The sequence below is a fragment of the Plecotus auritus genome (genome assembly GCF_963455305.1).
Source record: "Plecotus auritus genome assembly, chromosome: 3".
In the NCBI taxonomy this organism is placed as follows: domain Eukaryota; kingdom Metazoa; phylum Chordata; class Mammalia; order Chiroptera; family Vespertilionidae; genus Plecotus; species Plecotus auritus.
In genome coordinates this window covers 106,317,284-106,332,111 of record NC_137772.1, presented here as the reverse complement: position 1 = coordinate 106,332,111, position 14,828 = coordinate 106,317,284, and the positions used below count along the sequence as shown (strand labels likewise).

The 14,828-nt window shown below is 38.6% G+C and overlaps 1 protein-coding gene across 3 annotated transcripts in view; it reads right to left on the bottom strand.

Moving 5' to 3' along the window:
• The window catches only part of NBEA (neurobeachin), a 954,039-nt gene that overhangs the window by 344,902 nt on the left and 594,309 nt on the right, over window positions 1–14,828 (bottom strand). The window lies entirely within an intron of this gene.

The following is a 14,828-nucleotide window of genomic DNA, read 5'->3' as shown; positions in this document are numbered from 1 at the left end:
AAGAGCTGAGATGATGCATTATTCATCTTTGTGATTGAGCACATAGCATAGTGTTTGGTCCTTATGTTACAATATACTTAGAAAAAGACTAGCATGAAATAAATACATCAAGAATGATACAGACAGCTATATTTGCATGGTTGTCAGTGATCTCCTTTTCCCACTTTTAAATTTTTTTTGGATTTTTTTTAGATTTTCTACAATGAGCATGTTTGTTTTCAAGAAGAAAGGGAGATGGGAAGGAAGGGAAGAGAGAAAAGGGGAAAAAGATAGAGAAATAAGAACAAAGGAAAGAAACCTTGCAACATGAGTCAAGAGGGGTAGCTGACAGATGAATAGCAGAATGGAAAGGAGAAAGTTTTGGCAACTCTTGGAATGAAAGAAAAGATGAACTGGACAACTTGAATTAGGGCTGACAAAATGGAGTAGACGTCCTCTGGCAGTAGGTGGCATTAACCTGGGTAATGATGCTTGAATTTTCTTTGTAAAACCTGTTGCAAAATTCACTATGGAAAATTTATTTTAAAACCCTGGGAAATGGAGGTAGAAGATGTTTTGGACAGATAAGTAAATTACTCAGAGATATGTAAAAAATAGGTAATTAACAAAAAATTTTCTCCACTTACAAAAAAATGGAAAAGCAGAGATATAGGTTATTTAAAGCATTTTAAAAGCACCAAAACCATTTAAAAATGTGTTTTGTTTTGTTTTAATATATTTTTATTGATTTCAGAGCAGAAGGGAGAGGGGGAGAGAGATAGAAACATCAGTGATGAGAATCATTGATTGGATGCCTCCTGCATGCCCCCCACTGGGGATCAAGCCTGCAACCTGGGCATGTGTCCTCGGCCAGAATCAAACCCGGGACCCTTCAGTCTGCAGGCTGATGCTCTATCCACTGAGCCAAACTGGCTAGGGCATTTGGGGAAAAAAGGAGACATATGTACTACTCTTTGTAATACTTTAAACAACAAAATAAAATAAAAAAAAATAAAAATGTGTTTTCCTAAATGACACAGAATGCACACCCTATAAATGACTCAAAGATAATTGTATTGATACACCTTTATAGATGATAGGCTATAGGAGTAGGTCAAAATGTAACAGGTAAATGTAGTCAGGAAATGTTCAATAATGCTCTTGCAGTTAAAAAAATCCAATTTATCTATAGCAACACACTGTATGAGATTGATATTTAAATTGAATTTTTGCTGGATCTGCCATTTTATTAATTAGCATATTACTTAATTTCTATGGTTTATCATCCTCCCATATAAAAATCCTCTAATGGCTCTCCTTATGAATACCTTCACAATATGACTCCAAACAGCCTTCTTAGTTTTATCTTCATACAATCTCCCCACACTGTCCTCTGTTTCATCACACAGCACCATTTTCCAATCCCTCTACATTTTATGTTAGCTTGTGCAGTCCCTTTCTCCACATTTCCACTCTCCCAGTTATCAGCTTGAGAAGATCTCGGTTCATCTTTTCAAGTCTAGCTAGAATTTATTTCTTCAGTTAAACAGTCCCCTTCACTGAGCTCACACAGCATTTTTAATACATCTTGATGAATATATTTATCATGTTGTATAATAATCCTATATAATAAATAGGTATTATGCAAATTGACCCTCACACCCTCACACCAGATGGCCACTCCCATGTGGTCACAAAATGGCCGCCCCCATGTGGTCACAAGATGGCTGCCACAAGATAGCTGGCAGGGGAGGGCAGTTGGGGGTGACCAGGCCTGTAGGGGAGGGCAGTTGGGGGCAATCGGGCCAGCAGGGGAGCAGTTAGGCGCCAATCAGACTGGCAGGGGAGTGGTTAGGGGGTGATCAGGCCAGCAGGCAGAAGTGGTTAGGGGCAATCAGGAAGGCAGGCAGGCAAGCAGTTAGGAGCCAGCAGTCCGGGATTGTGAGAGGGATGTCCGACTGCCGGTTTAGGCCGGATCCCTCTGGGTTCAGGCCTAAACCGGCCATCGGCCATCCCCCGAGGGGTCCCAGATTGGAAAGGGTGCAGGCTGGGCTGAGGGAAACCCCTCCCCAGTGCACAAATTTCATGCACCGGGTCTCTAATTATTTATAAATGCAATGGTGTGTACACATAAAAAATTAGTCTAAAAATGTAAGCATGATTATAAACAGTTCCATGCCAATCAGCAATAAATCCATTAATATAATTTTATCAGTTCCTTATCTTTAACAGCTTTTGATGCTCTGAGTGGAATAAAGTACAGACAAAATTATACTTCAGAATTTGAAAATATCATACTCAATAGACCTATTCCATAGAAATCATATCTTTCAATGCTGCTACTGAAAATGATGAATGACTGTGGGTAAAATACTGTGTATAAACATTAAATCAATCAATTATCAATTAAAAATAGCAACTAAAGTGCATAAAATTATATTAATGTGGCTGCTCTAAGTGGAATAGATAGAAGATACAGGGTGGGGCAAAAGTAAGTTTACAGTTGTGAGTCCATGAAACAAAGTTTATTCTTGTATTCTTATTTCTTAATTATTGTATTATTTTCCAGACAAACAACTGTCAACCTACTTTTGCCCCACTCTGTATAATTCCTGTTCTCATTGGGTTTCTTTTGTACAAGAATATGAAACATCTAAAGTCAAAACGTATTCTGAAATCTTTACAAAGTAACCTGTTACCAATTGCAAAATATTGAGGCTACTTAAAGTAGTAAGTTAGGCCTTTTTATAACTCTATGTCTTGGTCATTACTGTTATTACCTCTGCCCTTCCCTGCTTACCTGGTAAATTCCTAATATTCTCTAAGTAATTAATTCTTTGAAGTTGATTCTGAGCCACTCACTAGACTGAGTTAGTCACTATCTTCCCAATGCTCTTTTATGAACTACTACCTTCCTCTAAGATAACCGTTTCGTTCTTTCCACTACACCAGGACTTTTTAACCTTGCTACTACTGGGATTTGGGGTTGGAGTTTTGTTGTCGTGTTTATTCTGGGGGAGCTGTCCTGTGCATTCATGGTCTATAACCATTAGATGTCAGTACCACACCCTGACTTCCACGTGCACCGGGAAGCATTACACCAAACTATGTGCTATTATAAGGTAGAAACTGTTTCTCAGTCTCTGAGTCCAGGATCTAGCACATGCATGGCATGTAAAAAATAATCAATAAATGCTTTTATTTATTCATTTCTATTTTTATTATTTTTATTGAATTTATTGGGGTTACTTTGATTCACAAAACCATACAGGTTTCAAGTGTACAACTCGTTAAAACATCATCTACACACTACACTGTGTGCTCATTGTCCCAAGCAAAGTTTCTTTCCATCCCATTTTTATCCCTTTTGCCCACCTCCACCTAACCACCACCCTTTCCCTCTAGCTATCACCACAATGGTGTCTGTATCTATGCATTATGTATATATTTTTCAACTAATCTCATCACCTTCTTTCATCCAGTCTCTTAGACACCACCCATCCCTCAGACACTTCTCCAAAGAGGACATTCAGATGGTCAACAGACATATGAAAAAATATTGAATGTAACTAATTATCAGAGAGATGCAAATTAAAACCACAATGAGGTATCACCTCACACGTGATAGAATGGCTATTATAAAAAAATCAACAAACAAGTACTGGCCAGGATGTAGAGAAAAAGGAACCCTGTGAACTATTAGTGGAAATAAATGCTTTTAAATGAATAAAATCACTTAATTTCTCCGAATCTGTTTAAAGCCCTGCAATCTGAAGCTTCAACATAAAAACAGAAGAGCTGTTAAATCTTTGTTGATATAAAAATGCTATACAAAATCTGTGAAAGATATTTTATAAGCATTTTTGTAACAGTATTATATAATATGTTTTGGTTATTTTAAGAGATTATAAAAACCACAGGATGAAGGCCATGGTATTAAAAATATGTGAGCCTGTATTCAGCGCCTTCCACAATCACATCACAATTACAACTTAAATACAGAACCACCATTATTCAGAACTGCGTGAAAGCTGGCTGAATGGAAGTCCTACAACTAGAGACGTAAAGAAGAAAGCACATTGAGACTGGTAGGAGGTGCAAAGGTGCAGGATGGGCTGGTCCGACACCCATGTGTGCTGTTTTTTTAACTGGGAGGGAAATCATCTCTGGAGGGGCTGCCCATGAGGAGCTAGGAATCCCAGTCCCACACCAGACCCCCAGCTCAGGATTCCATAGCTGGGAAGAGAAGACCCCTCAACTACAGGCTGTAAAACCAGCATGGATTGTGGTTGCATGACATGGAGGCTGCTGTAGACCCAGGTGTATCATTTAAAGGGCCCACACATGAACTTACCTAGACTACCAGCAATGGGCGGCTTTGGGGGACCCAGACATATAGAAGGAGGAGCTGGGTTGTCTGGCATTGGGGCAGGAACTTGGGGGCGGCTTTCTTCCAGACAGAGGTGCTCCTTTCTTCTAGACAGAGATGCTCGCAGGGATAATTAGTCCCCTGCTGAAAACTCCCCTTTTGCAGGGCTGACTGATAGCCATGTCTGAGTCTCCATCAGATATGCTTGCTCCACCCTGGGGATTTCCTGAGTCCCTGGTCCATCCACTTTGCAGCCCCAACCAAGCTGTTTGCAGCAGCTTTTCCATATGAATGGACTGTCCTGGCTCAGGCTTCAGACTTTGCTAAAATCTCTCAAACAAGCTGCAGCTGTTGACAGCATGCCCCAAACCTATCAATAAAAGGCCCAAGACCTGACTTTAGCCAGTTTGGCTCAGTGGACAGAGCATAGGGATAGAGTGTCGGCCTGTGGACCAAAGGGTCCCAGGTTAGATTCTGGTCAAGGACACATATCTTGGTTGCAGGCTCTTTTCCTGCCTGGGCCCTGGTCGGGGCTCATGCAGGAGGCAACCAACTGATGTGCTTCTCTAATATCAATATTTCTCTCTGTCTTTTACACTCTCTTTCAATGGAAAAAAATATCCTCAGGTGAGGATTAAAACAAAACAAAAAAAGCCCAAGACCTGGCACTAGCACCAGCCTGCCTTGCTTCACAACTGGGCCTAGCCTAGGCACCTCCAATACCAATACAAATAGCAAATAGCAGTATGCAGATACCTCTGTAACTCCTGCTGGGGAGCCCCAGGTGGGTCTGACTTTGCACTTCCCTGGAAACCCTAGAGCCAGTACACTGGTGGACAGCTACAAAACATAGTAGACTACAACTCTACACATCCACAAAAGACACCAAAGCCCTACTGAAGCAAGTGGTTCTCCATAGGGGTGTTTCCTGCACAGCAGCTCTCCCACTGTAGTACCAGCTGGTCCTCACAGGCAATTGGCCTGGAGGTCAATTCCTCCCAGTGACACCAACAGCAATCAAGGCTCAACTACAACAAGACTGTGCACACAGTCCACACAGGGGCACATCTAGAGTGCCCAGCTCAGGTGACTAGGGAGGCTAAGCCACTGAGCTCTACAGGATAACTACTACACAAGGCCACTCTACCAATTCCAGAAGACATAGCAGCTCTATGTAATACATAGAAACAAACACAAGGAAGCAGCCAAAATGCAGAGACAAAGAAACATGTCACAAATGAAAGAAATGGAGGAAAGCAAACTACTGGATACAGAGTTCAAAACCATGGTTATAGGGTTACTCAAGGATTTTCATGTGACTTTAAAGGATCTTAGTGAGAATGTCAAAGGCATGAAAAAGGACCAATCAGAAATTAAGCATATACTAACTGAAATAAAGAATAATTTACAAGGATTCAACAGTAGAGTAGAAGATTCTGAGAATCAAATCAAAGATTTGGAATATGAGGAAGCAAAAAACACCCAATCAGAAGAGCAAAAAGAAAAAAGAATCCAAAAATATGAAGATAGCATAAGAAGCCTCAGGGACAACTTCAAGTGTACCAACATTTGAATTGTGGGGGTGCCAGAAAAAGAAGAGAGAGAGCAAGATATTGAAAACCTATTTGAAGAAATAATGACAGAAAACTTCCCCTACCTGGTGAAAGAAATAGACACACAAGTACAGGAAGCGCAGAGAGTCCCAAACAAAGGGGAACCCAAAGAGGTCCATACCAAGCACATCATAATTAAAATGCCAAGGGCAAAAGACAAAGAGAGAATCTTAAAAGCAGCAAGAGAAAAGTAGCTAGTTACCTACAAGGGAGCGCCCATTTGATTGTCAGCTGATTTCTCAACAGAGACTTTTTAGGCTAGAAGGGAATGAATGGCAAGAAATATTCAAAGTGATAAAAAGTAAGGACCAACAACCAAAATTACTCTACCCAGCAAAGCTATCATTTAGAATTGATGGTCAGAGCTTCACAGACAAGAAAAAGTTAAAGGAGTTCATCCCCATAAACCAGCATTACACAAAATGTTGAAGAGTATTCTTTAAAAAGTGGAAGAAGAAAGAAAAAGAAGGAAGAAGAAGGAAGAGGAGGAAGAAGAGGAGGAGGGGAAGGAAAAGAAGAACAGATAAAAAGTATGAATAATAAAATGGCAACAAATACATGCCTATCAACAATCAAGTCTAAAATAAAAATAAATGAACAAGAAATATAATGAACAAATAAACTGGTGAATAAAATAGAATCAGAGGCATGGAAGCATGGAATAGACTGAAATCTCAGAGGGAAGGGTGGAGGGAGGCAAGAGATTAACCAAAGATCTTACCTAAAGACACAGACAATAGGGTGGTGAAGGGACGAGGTGGGGACCAGGTGAAGGGGCACAATGGGGGAAAAAATGAGGGACATCTGTAATGAAATGAAATATGTGACACTGACACCAAAACAAGCTGAAAGATTATTCCCTGCTTGTCTTTCTCTCCCTGTCTTTTAAAAAATTTACACCATTAACATTTCAAAAAATCATTTAAGCCATAATTTGATTATCTATTCATTAAAGATATGAAGAGTCAATTAATAATACACCAACTAAAATGGACTTATCAATGACAAATAATAAGACATTTGCTAGGGTCTCTACATAATACAAACAATAGGTTATTGGGTTAAAAAATAAAATCACCTTTCTCAAATAGAACTGTAAACTCTTTAAAAACTAAATCAGAAAAAATATGAAGTCAGATAATTTAATGCTTCTTTTCAACAACTGGATTATTGCATTAATATATTTTTATTCTGAGTGCTTTTCTTATTTTTTGATGAATGCAAGTAACAAATTACAGTAGGCATACATATACCATCAAAACTAATTTAATTCCAGATTCATTACAGAGCTGCTTTTTTTTTTTTTAAATATATTTTATTGATTTTTTACAGAGAGGAAGGAAGAGGGATAGAGAGTTAGAAACATCGATCAGCTGCCTCTTGCACACCTCCCACTGGGGATGTGCCCGCAACCAAGTTATGTGCCCTTGACCGGAATCGAACCTGGGACCTTTCAGTCCGCAGGCTGATGCTCTATCCACTGAGCCAAACCGGTTTTGGCTAGAGCTGCTTTTTATTCAACAAGGTCAAATCTTGGTGGCTTCACAAACTTAAATAAATTAGGTGTTAAGCAGGCGCATCTCTGAGGATCCTAAGGATGTTCTCATTTGCAATTCTCAGCATATCTTATTATTTATTGCCAAAGAAATAACTGATTAACTTTGTCATCTTTGCTCCATGTTATTTTTTCCTCCAGCTGAAGCAATCTGTCCTCTTTTGTGATCATTGATCAGACCTATTTAAGATGTTGTCTTTGATCACAGCCATGGGGAGCTTGTCATCTTAGGCTTTGATGAAACATTGTTCCACTATAATTTTATGGAAGGGAAAGAGTCTGAAATGATCATTGACAGTCAACAAAGATGAGCAAACTTACTAAGATTTTGTACTTTTCTTTGATAGCATAATCAGTAAGCGTCAGTAATGCACCAAAAGTTAACTAGTATAGGTTTGGTTTAAATATACAAATATGTATTATACAAAACCCTCCTTTTTCAATCAGTGCTAGCTAATTTTCCCTGAAGAAAAAACTTTGTAGGTCAGAAGATGAATTTGAGTTTTGAAATATTTTCCTTATATTCATCCATTGTTGTGGTCTGATAAATTCTTGGTAATCAATTAAATTTGCACTTGTATGAGATTTTACTATTAGAAAACACCTACAAAGCACAGTCAATACATATATCACTAAAACATTAAACACCAGGAAAAAAATTACACGCCTCTAGGTTTTTATTAATCTCATTTCAACACCAGAGGCTGAAAGTATATAAAATCACTCCAAATCTCTTGCACATGACAACCTCATAAATTATTCAACTCATTAGTATTACTAAGAGGCATGAAAAACTCCATCAGTGTTACAGATGTTTTCCAACTGAAAAAGGTCAACCAAAAGTTTTAATAATGAAATCAAAAGAAAAGCTTTACAAAGTAAATATGAAATAAAAGTACTGTCCTTATGTTTCCTTGAAAATATATCCATTTGTGATTATTTGATCATTTAAAAGAAATTTAACTATTTGTTTTGTGGCTCAAAATAAATAGCCTGAAGAGAAAGTTAAGAAATCCAAATTATGGCTAATTACATCATCTATCACATGAGAGTCCAACTATAATTTAATCCAAAATATTTATTTTATGGAAAAAAATCAAATAATTAAAATATTTTTACTAAAACATTAAGTCTGCTAATTCAGTTTCATTTACTTTATATTACTACTAGAGGCCCAGTGCATGAATTCGTGCACCAGTGGGGTCCCTTGGCCTGGCCTGCGGGATTGGGCCCAAACCGGCTCTCTGACATCCTCTGAGGGGTCCTTGATTGCGAGAGGGCGCAGGCCAGCCCAAAGAACCCCACCAGTGCACGATCAGGGCAGGGGAGGGATGTGGGAGGTTGGCCAGCCAGGGAGGGACCGCAGGAGGGCAACAGGATGTGTCCGGCCCATTTTGCTCAGTCCCGAAAGGCCAGACCCCAGAAGCAAGTTAACCTACTGATCAGAGCATCTGCCCCCTGGTGGCCAGTGCACGTCATAGCAACTGGTTGACCAGTCGACTGTCTGCCTCCTGGTGGTCAGTGCAAATCATAGCAAGCAGTTGAGTGGCCTCAGCTTATCATTAGCATGTTATGCTTTGATTGGTTGAATGGATGACTGGACACTTAGGATATTAGGCTTTTCTTATATAGGATAGGCTCACATTCTTTTTTTAAAAAATAAATCTTTATTGCTCAGATTATTACAGTTGTTCCTCTTTTTTCCCCCATAGTTCCCCTCCACCCGGTTCCCACCCCACCCCATGCCCTTAACCCCTCCCCACTGTCCTCGTCCATAGGTGTAAGATTTTTGTCCAATCTCATCCCACAATCCCACACCCCATTCCCCCTGAGAATTGTCAGTCCACTCCCTTTCTATGCCTCTGATTCTATTATATTCACCAGTTTATTCTGTTCATCAGATTTTTTATTCACTTGATTTTTAGATTCACTTGTTGATAGATATGTATTTGTTGTTACTTTATTGTTCATAATTTTTATCTTTACCTTTTTCTTCTTCCTCCTCTTAGAGAATACCCTTCAGCATTTCATATAATACTGGTTTGGTGGTGATGAACTCCTTTAGCTTTTTTCTTATTTGTGAAGCTCTATATCTGACCTTCAATTCTAAATGATAGCTTTGCTGGGTAGAGTAATCTTGGTTATAGGTTCTTCCTATTCATCACTTTGAACATTTCTTGCCACTCCCTTCTGGCCTGCATAGTTTCTGTTGAGAAATCAGCTGACAGTCATATGGGTACTCCCTTGTAGGTAACTAACTGTTTTCCTCTTGCTGCTTTTAAGATTCTCTCTTTGTCTTTTGCCCTTGGCATTTTAATTATGATTTGTCTTGGTGTGGTCCTGTTTGGATTCCTCTTGTTTGGGGTTCTCTGCACTTCCTGGACTTGTAAGTCTATTTCTTTCACCAGGTAGAGAAAGTTTTCTGTCATTATGTCTTCAAATCAGTTTTCAATATCTTGCTCTTTCTCGTCTTCTGGCACCCCCATAATTTGGATGTTGGTACACCTGAAGTTGTCCCAGAGGCTCCTTTCACTGTCTTCATATTTTTGGATTCTTTTTTCTTTTTGCTTTTCCAGTTGGATGTTTTTTGCTTCTTCGTATTTCAAATCTTTGACTTGATTCTTGGGATCCTCTAGTCTGCTGTTGGATCTCTGTATATTATTCTTTATTTCAGTCAGTGTATGCTTAATTTCTGATTGGTCCTTTTTCATATTCTGAGGGTCTCACTAAATGTCTAAGAGGTTTCTAGAAGATTCTTGAGTAACCTTATAACCGTGGTTTTGAACTCTATATCCAGTAGTTTGCTTTCCTCCATTTAGTTCATTTGTGATATGTTTCTCTGTCTCCGCATTTTGGCTGCTTCCCTGTGTTGATAGAGTGACCTTGTGTGCTAGGTGTCCTATAGGGCCCAATGGCTCAGCCTCCCCAATTACCTGAGGTGGACACTCTTGGTGCACCCCTTTGTGGGCTGTGTGCACAGTCTTGTTGTAGTTAAGCCTTGATTGCTGTTGGTATCATTGGGAGGAATTGACCTCCAGGCCAATTGGCTGTGAGGACCAGCTGTGTCTACAGTGGGAGAACTGCTGTGCGGGAGACACCCTTATGGGGCAGGACTTGCTTCAGTGGGGCTTTGGTGCTCACTGAGTCTGCCTCTTGAGTGTGTCACTTATGGATGTGAAGAGTTGTAATCTGACACTGACCACTGGGTATACTGGCTCTTGGATCTCCAAGGAGGTGCAAAGTCAGCCACTGCCTGAGGCCACCCAGCAGGAGCTACAGAGAGATCTGCTGATTCCTCCTCTTTGTTTGGGGTTGGGAAGTGGCCAGATGAGGCCCAGCTGTGAAGCAATGCAGGCTCCTGCTGCCGGGCCTTAGGCCCTCTTTTGGAAGCTTTGGAGCTCTCTGACCCAGCTGTAGTTTGTTAGGTTTTAGATTGCAAAAGGACAGGCCATTCATATGCAAAAGCCGCTGCACACACAGCTTGGGTGGAGTTGTAAATTGGGTGGGGCGGGGTCTCAGGGAATCACCAGGGCAGAGCAAACAGCAATGGCTGCCAGTCAGCCCTGCCCCTGAGACTCCGAGTCTCTGTGTCCCAGGGCCCAGTGCAGGAACAATGATCACTGAGAGCACCTCTGAGAAAAAGCCATCTGGCCTGATGCCAGACAATCCAGTTTCTCTCCGTATGAGTCTGGGTCTCCAGAGTCTCACCTGGAACTGGAGTTCAGAGCAATCAGGAGTTTGTATCTCCCTCCTGATAGAAAAAAACAGTAGCGCACCCAGTTGCCAGGCCATTTCGCATGTGCCTCCCACCTTCGCACCTCCTACCAGTCTCAATGTGCTTCTTTTCTTTCCTTCTAGTTGTAGAACTTCCACTCAGCCAGCTTTCCCGTGGTTCTGGATGATATTTGTTTTGTCTCTTTGTTGTAGTTTTGATGTGGTTGTGAGAGGCAGCAAGTACAGGTGTTTACCTAAGCCACCACCTTGGTTGTTCAGGCTCACATTCTTAAAACATAGTGTACTACAGGAACACATAGACCTGACCAGTGTTCAAACACCGGGGATTGCTTTGATACCCATGTAAATAATCCCCACTTAAGTAATTTAAGGTCATTCCCTCAGCTTGTACAATTTTAAAATTCTGAAAACTTTTAACACTATTTCAAATACTTCTAGCCTACTGAAAGTCCATTCATAAAATATTTGTTCGTTTCTAAAACATTTTTGCCACAATATAGATTAATATAAAAATATTTGACCAAAGATTACAGCAGTTTCTATTTTCAAGATAGGATTTATAGGAAAACTACAATACTGTAATTATTTAATACAGAGGAAGAAATAAATTGTATTTCAATTTGTTCTTGAAGCTCTTCCAAAATTTGTAGGTTTGTGCTATAATCATACCCTTTACCTATGTCTACACAAACTAAAATATTCATTCATTTGGATGTTAGTCTAACACACCGCCAGACTTTAAGATACTTAAACACATTTACATGTTTAAAGGCAGGCAGAGGGGCCAGATGAAGGGCTGAGTTTCTTTACTTTTATATAAATGTTCTTAAAATATGTGAATATAAAAGCTTTCTTTAAAATATAGAAAAAGTCTTCAAATAAGTTTTTCAACATCTATGTTTTTAAAAATGTGTTTTTGTTAATTTTAGAGAGAGAGAAGAAGGAAGAGGGAGACAGAGAGAAACACCAATAGGCTGCCTCCTACATACTCCCTACTGGGCATGTTACCTGACCGGGAATGGAACTGTGACCTTTTTCTGGGTGCATGGAAGATGCTCAATTTCTGAGCCACACCTGCCAGGGTTCAACATCTATCTTTATTAGATGAAGTACTTTGTAATAATTACTGACTTTTCCTATTTCTTTTGCAGAAATATTTTGTACATAGGTTAGAAGGCAGAGTTTGAAAAAAATGTACATTTTCCTCTTGGTGGTTTGTAATTCTTCCTTCTATTTATATGTATAGATCGCTTCAGGGAATATTTTCCAGTCACTTCCTCCATATTTGGCTCCCTACTTTCTATTCATTTTTAAAAGTCTTTAGATGTGAACCATGATGAAGGTTGAAGAGTCATGATCTAGAATTGGTTTTGAGAGTATAATTGTATTAGTTCTTTTTAGTCTTCCACTAGACAACCTTAAACCTGAGGATGACCACAGAATAATTCTGGCCTAAGTACAATGTAGATTTCTTGGATATTTCATAGCATGCATGTGGTCTTTGTTTTAAATATGAATAAAATAAGAATTTACTCCTCTTTACATTTATCAAAAAACCCAACACTCAAGAGATAATAGGTTCTGATAATGCTGATGATGCAGTATTTAAAATTCATAAACGAGCCCTAACCGGTTTGGCTCAGTGAATAGAGCATTGGACTGCAGACTGAAGGGTCCCAGGTTCGATTCCGGTCAAGGGCATGTACCTTGGTTGCGGGCACATCCCCAGTAGGAGGTGTGCAGGAAGCAGCTGATCGATGTTTCTCTCTCATTGATGTTTCTAGCTCTCTATCCCTCTCCCTTCCTCTCTGTAAAAAATCAATAAAATATTAAAAAAGAAAATAAAATTCATAAACCAATATGCATTTTAAAATATAATTATACTACCTACAGAGTATGTTTATTATCACCTACATTTTTTATCTATTTCAAAGTAAGACTATTATTTTAAAATTTAGGTATATTAACAATAGTTACTATGATACTAAAATATGCCTATAAGTCTTAAAAAGGATTTTAAGGTAAAATATTTTAAAATGTGTTTCTGACAGGCTTTTACATTGGTTTAATACTAGAGATTTTTACAAATTAAACACACAAAATATCCACTTTTATAATAAATATTTCCCTAACAGAATATTTATTATAAAAGTCCCTAACAGACCCCTTTTTTAAAAAAATCGTCACCAAGGACATGCTTAGAGAGAGAGGAAGGGAAGCCAGGAGGGAGGGAGGAGAGAGAGAGAGAGGGAGAGAGAGAGAGAGAGAGAGAGAGAGAGAGAGAAGCATTGATCAGTTGCCTTCCCTATGCTTCCCAACTGGGGATCAAACCCACAACCCAGGTACATGCCTTGACTGGGAACCTTTTGGTACACAGGAGGATGCTGAAACAACTGAGCCACTCCAGCCGAGCTTTTTTTCTCTAACAGACCCTTTTTTGAAGCATAGAATACTGAATGTAGTAGAATACTTTGTGAATCCTATATAATTAAAGCTTTGGTAAATCAGCATCACTAATAATATTACTTCTAGTGTAAGCTTTACCATAATTCGTCTGCAGATATTTCTCATTTCAAAGGACATGAATTCAAGGTGGATTGGTCAAAAATTCTAAATTTTTGTGTATATGAAGTTTTAATGATTTTAAGTTCCTAATATAAAGCACTTTAAGTAGCTAATTCTAAGAATCTCTTCTATAGAGCACAAAAATAATACCTCATTTTTAAGTTGGTACTAAGTCCTTAGGTGCTAAAATCCTTAGGTGATCTTCTGAGTTCATTAAAGAAATCTCCTATAGAACAAGTCAATTATAATTTTTCCTACTATATTGCTTCTTGTAGTTCCTTTTACTGTATAAAGTTACTGTCTTAGGTATAATCGTTTCACATGAAATCCTCACATATTTATTTATTTATATTTTGAGCTTTACTAAGTTATAGCAATTCACATACAATTTGAGCAACAAATTTTAAAAGCTTTGCACATTTTCTTTTTACCAGAATTAAATATTTTCTCCACTCAGTCCATCAAGAACATGAGTGTTGTTATTAAAGTTTATAAAGTAAGGTAAATTTTAAAACAAATGGCTAATTTATTACTCTCAAATGAATGAAAATTAACATAAAAACACGAGTAATTTTAAGAACAAAAGTAGTTAATAATAAAAATATATAGACAGTATTCATTATGTTTTTTTCCCAAGTGTATATGGTTTAAAAAATTCTGATCAATCAAACTTAACTTGCTAAGAGCATTTAAAAATGTGTAAACAGACAAAATGCTCCTATGAATACTTCTTAGTAGATAGCAATGAAAAGTAACAGCATTTTTTTTTTTAATTTTAGAGAGAGAAACAGAGGGAGAGAGAGAGAAACATTGATCAGTTGCCCATAGAATCCACAACCCAGGTATGTGCCCTGACCAGGAATCAACCCTGTCACCTTTAGGTGCATGGGACAAGGCTCCAACCAACTGAACCACACCAGGGCAAAAGTAACAACATTTTAATTACATTACAAAATATTTTTGGTATTTACTATTTATTATACTATAAAGGATACTTTAGGGTACAGTTCTA